Source organism: Argiope bruennichi, chromosome 9, assembly GCF_947563725.1.
Source record: "Argiope bruennichi chromosome 9, qqArgBrue1.1, whole genome shotgun sequence".
Lineage (NCBI taxonomy): Eukaryota > Metazoa > Arthropoda > Arachnida > Araneae > Araneidae > Argiope > Argiope bruennichi.
In genome coordinates, this window is record NC_079159.1 from 101,899,119 (window position 1) to 101,905,118 (window position 6,000).

The 6,000-nt window shown below is 27.5% G+C and overlaps 1 long non-coding RNA gene across 1 annotated transcript in view; it reads right to left on the reverse strand.

The window, feature by feature from the left end:
• The window catches only part of LOC129983671 (uncharacterized), a 35,197-nt gene extending 30,041 nt beyond the window's left edge, over window positions 1-5,156 (reverse strand). Inside the window, exon 1 of the long non-coding RNA XR_008785434.1 lies at window positions 5,051-5,156. This is a non-coding gene — a long non-coding RNA (uncharacterized LOC129983671). The remainder of the gene's footprint in view (window positions 1-5,050) is intronic.
• Between the last annotated feature and the right edge of the window lie 844 nt (window positions 5,157-6,000).

Consider the following 6,000-nt stretch of genomic DNA (forward strand, 5'->3'; position numbering starts at 1 on the left):
ACAGTTGTTTGTTCTACTTTATGACGCAGCTATTTTTTTTTAATTGCAATCGGAAGCTACTGGCAAATAGAAGGGGAAAAAATAAATAATCTAAAATACCACAAAATATTAAGTAATTTTTTTTAAATCCTAATCGTTACGACTATCTAATTCAGGGCTGTAGATATAATAAAACATCTGGACACTACACGCAAGTACACAAATATTTCCTTTAATAAAGATAAAAGAGAAATAAAGTTTTATTATTTGTAAGATTTAGCACACACACACACACACACACACACACACACACACACACACACACACACACACACACAAAACATTTCTTTTTCTGAGAAGGCAAATTTTGATTCCAATCAAAATGAAGTTTTAGTCTTAAAGGAATAATAAAAATACAAAAAAAACTATATTATATTTCATTATTAGTAATGTTCAAGTGAAATGAAATATGCTTTGCTTAATATCTATGATTTCATAATGCAAAACCAATGTTAATTATTATTTATAGGTTTGGATTGGTATTATCATCGCTTTATTTGTCATCTCTGTGACGTCAGCAGCTTTATTCCGTAGAGCACTGCTGCCATATTCATTTCAATGGTTGAGTACAGTGGCGCAATATTTCTGGAATTTACTCTCATACATGATGAGGCAAGGTAGAGTCATTTATTCGTCATAAAGTAATACATTAATCATATAAAATGCTGTCTTATGCGATATAATGTAAAATAATCTAGCATATTTTATGCCATAAAGTTGTCATTCCACGAGAATGTATACGAAGATATCAGATTTCGTGAGCTCCAACTCGGGGAACGCAAGAGGTTGATGAGACATGCACATGAAACTTAATATTCAAAGGAACTAAAAGAACTGATAATATTCACTAATAGTCCAGTTAATTCTACTTTTATATGGAAAAAAAATATTAAAAAGTTTTATTGGTTTAAGTGCCGGCGTCCTTGCATAGGGGTAGCGCATCTTCCCCGTGATCTGGGCGTCCCGGGTTCGAATCCCGGTTGGGGCATGGTTGTTCTTCATCTGTGTTCTATCTGTGAGGTGCGTGAATGTGACCCCCTGTAAAAAGGGGTTGTGCAAGTGAATGTGTGAGTTTCATCTTCATATGAGCTACAAGTCAGACTTCTGCAGTCGGGTGCTCAAGGTCTTTACCCTCAGAAGCTACTGCACCCCCTTTCCGTGGTAACGCGGACACGACATCATCATCATCATCATTGGTTTAAGTTGTTGAATTGGATACTCAAAATAAACTTCTATGTTTTGTTCTCGGATATGTTATTGGATAACAGTGGAAGAGAAGAGTGGAAGTCGACATACCAGCTTTTCGAATTTAAATAAAAACTATTTAATTTGAAAGAAAAAAAATGTAGAATAAAAATTAGTAAATTAGTTGGCGTTCAAATTATCTATAAAATAAATTGTTTAATGTTAGAATAGTTTAATTAAATCGCAAGTAAATTTTTAAAAAATGCAATTTTTTTTTTAATTTTAGCGAAATTTTCGGAACATTATTTAAATATATGCTACACATATAATTGATGAAGAATTTCAGATTTTTTTTTGAAAAATTTTACTATTGTGAAAAACAGAGTCGTCGAAAAATGCCTATATACTTTTTTCTGTCAATCAGAATTCACGGAACAAAAATCTCATTCTAGAAAATGTGATTTGATATTTTAAAATAGATCGTAATGTCAAATTTTTTAAAGCGAAAATTAAAGCGACGGGGTGCCCGGAAATTAATTGAAATGTCATTAATTTTTATTGGACAATACGATAGTAGGAATAATAGTAAATGTATCTGTAAAATATCACAGCCGCATCCATATTTTTTAATTAAGTTATTTAAAGAATTTTCATCTATGAATGGAGAGTAAACAGTGATGATACATTCATTTTTCGTATCTTGTTTAAGAAAAGAGACTGATAAATTTTGAATATCAAAACCCAATTATGATTGAAAAAATTAAAATATTTATTAACAAGAATAAATTAGTACAATTCTTCAACTTTGACTTATTGTAAGTATAACTCAGGGAGTTCTAAAACGTTCAAATTCGTCAAAATTTTGAGTTCGAATTTTTTGTACAGTGTTTTTTTTTTTATGCTTCGCATATGAGAAAATAAAAAAGAAATCCAACTTTTCTAAAATGAAAAATTAGAAGTATAAATTTTATTCAGGTTGGAACAATTTTGCATGAGGAAATAAAAAAAATTATCAAATGAAATAAATTTCCATTCAATAAACCCGGTCAAATAAATAGACACAAGAAGATTATGGCATTCCTACTAGGTTCATTAAAAATAAAAACATATTAAAATAGAAGACAAAATTAAACAATTTAATGCAAACGAAGGACATTTAAACAGGTTTATGAGTAAATTTCTGCATTTACATATTAGAAAGTGCGTATACCATTAAATAAACGTGTAGGCTGAAACCTTACTTTAAAGTTAATGCCAAAGGAAGAGATTTTTTTTTTTTTTAATCTTTATCATAACTTTAACATTGGCAGAAATACGCGATTGAATGATTTTATAAAGTACACAAAAAAAAGTTTGAATTTTTCAGAAAAATATTAAAAGTTGGCGCAAATTGTATCTAAGATTAGTTTTAAAAAATTTGAAATTAGTGAAAATTTATGCCAAAAAGAAAATTGTTATTTGTATAAAGCTAATTTTTTTAAAAAATTCTATATGATGTAAAAGTATTATATATAAAAAGTTTTATATTTTCTGAAATCATCACGATAAAACATTAAACTCTTGGATATTTTTTGTTTAAATAGAAATTTTAATTAATTGGACATTTAAAAGTTACTAATAATTTTTCTGTTATTTTGAAAGGAAAGATGTGATCAATTTCATCAAAATTGGGCAAAAACTATTGATTTGAAAGAACACTCAAAGAGAGAGACATTCTGTTTCATATAAATATTTCATGAATCTCTTTTGAAAGATAAGTCAGGATTATGATTGCATTAATTGATTGTGGCTTTGACAGTTTATGTAGAAAGAAATTTCTGTCTTTCACAAATTAAAGGTCGAAAATTACTACATACAACCAAACTCTTTTCAATAAATTATCTATCTAGTTTTATGAAATTATCGAACATTTAAAAAATAATGCTTAGAAATCAGCAAATCTAATGAACAAAATATTTAATGAAAAATTAAATTTTATGAAATTATAATAATATAAAATATGCGTTGAAAAATCCAATAATGCCACAAATAAAGAATCGAATTTGATTTTTTTTATTTAAGTATCATCTAAAATAGTATTATCCTAGAAACTTGTACTATAGTTTTGTAAAGCAATAAAAGAAGACGCCATTTAAATTTCCTCAGTCTAATTAGAGAAATTAAACACTGAAATCAAAATTCTTCGAGAAATTCTTCAAGCTGAGAGTAGGAATGAAACGCCTTTGGCAAATAAGAGATTCTGGTTATACACGGTTTCGTAATTACCATAGCAAATAGATAAGCAACCAAGAGAATTTACTAACTAGTATTCAACGAAGAGCAAATCTTAATACTCTGTTTATTCTTCATAATTGAAATGGAAATTTCCACCTGCGGGATTCCGTGACAAGGCAGATGTTCCGATTGTCAATTATAAAATGATTGATTCTTGTAATGGATGCTCTTTAAACTTGCATGCAATAAATATTGGTTAAAAGCTTTAGTTATTCTGTCGAGTCTTGCAAGCAAAATGATATATTTTAGATAGTTTTTTCAGTAGTTATTGAATTTTTTACTATTACTAAAAAGGCTCATTGCATGAAATTTTCTAAGTTAATTTAAATATTGTACAAAACTTAAGAGTAAACTTTGGATTGTCGTCTGAATAACAACATAGGGACCGAAAATGTATTTATTAAAATACATTGGGAACACTCATTTCGATTTTCAAATAAGAATGTCATGTGTTCAAAAATAATTTTCTGACCTTATGGGCTATGGTAAAAATTATTTAAGTACAGATAAAATAATGAGTATGCAAATAAATGAATTTAATAATATCACAGGATAGAGAATCACCTGGTAAGTAAATAAATACTGTAATTTAAAATGCGTATAGTAGCATGAATATGAGTGATAATGTGAAAGTAAATAGACTCAATAATTGAAATGCATATATAAAAAGCTATATTGTATAATAAGAATCAACATGATAATATAAAAATTGTGAATGCTACATTTTTTTCATTCTTTTAGTTATTTTATTATATTTAGAGAAAAATATTAAATGCTTATTTAGTAAAAGCATCTAATTTCATTACTGAATTGACTCCAAAATCTGATACAGATCAATAATTTTTAATTAAATTGATTTTCGTTTCTTATTTCATTCCTGCATCTTACTACATTGTGTTATCCGATCATATATGCATATGAGCAGACAGATAGAGCTTCGGAATGGAATATTTCGGGTTCAGAAATGTCTAAAATATCGAAATTCACCAAAATCTTAGAGTATATTTTTTTTTTTTTTTACTAATATTAGTTAAATTCAATTTCTTATCACTATAGTACATTTACTCTCAACATGCCTGAGTCTCCTCGATTTATGGTCGAGTTTCATTCTGATTCAATAGCCTTATGTTGGATTTATATTTTCTAAAAAAACTTTTCATTCAAACGAACTATGAAAATCTATAATGCAAAGCAGAAAATATGACTAACTATCACAAGAACTTCTCTGAAATGGTGAATAATACCGACATAAAATTTATTCGCGCCATTCTGGAATCATTTTTAGCTCCTCTGCTGAGGGGTCTGACTTTCGACCGAGTATTGACCCCTCGTGACCCGAAAATCCCACGAAGTTGAAGTTTTTGATCAATAATTAATATCAATAATACAATGACAATAAATTACATAATAATAATGATGATGAAAATATTATTTCAAAATACAAATCTAAATAAAACCACAGCAAATTGAATCTAACGAAACTACTACAAGATCAAGATCAAACTATAAAACTAAAAAACATCAATAAAATAAAAGTTAAAAAAAAACATACCAGTAGAATGTTAAAATAATCCAAACGCTTTTATAAAGAAAATTTAACTTAAAACTCCACACAGTTGTATCAAACTAAATTCAACTTTCCCGCGTGAAAACGCCCACAACGCTTGGTCGAGGTGCTTTGTCATCAAATGAAATATCTTGAACAATCTCAGCGCCATCTATTGAATTGAAAAAAAAGAAAAACTAGAAAGCGTATCTTTAGTTGTGAAAATATTAGAATATATAGAAAATAGATAAACTTTTTCTTCATAAAACTTCTATATTTCAACAATTGTTGGAAAAATCATTTAAAAGTTAAGTTTTTGATGAGATTGTTTGTTGCTTCAATATAAGAAATTTTTTATTACGAATTTTTTATGCTGTTATATTGTGAAAAAATTTAAAGTTAGAATGATAATTATTAAGCTTAATTGCTTTGAAGTTAAATTCATCCCTTTTATCATAAATACCGACCAAAGTTTCTTCATTAGAAATCTCTTTTTTTAAATTCAAATAGATAGCTTTGTGTTGATTTTCATTCGTTTCAGTTCAATTTAATGCTTTCAAATAATAACAACATCCGTATTATTGATGTTTATCTAAAGCAAATTATCAATATATCTCCAACCATTAATTAAATTATTTTTAATTATTATTCTTTCAAAGTTTAAAGATTAACATGTTTCTTTAATTATTATTTTCACATTGTTAGATGCACATACTTCTTCATTAGTAACAGAAATATGGATTTTTGAGTAGATTTCTTTAGGATACGCGTTTAGTAAATTTGTTTAAATTTAGTTGTACTTACAACTAAGATTTAACTTCAAAATAAAGAAATGGGAAATATGTAAAATATTCCTATTTTTAAGCGTTGTTGTTCTTTGCTAAGATATAGTTTTATGTATTAATATATAGATGAAAAATTAGAGAAGTGCTTAGAGCAGTGATCAACATGGTCTA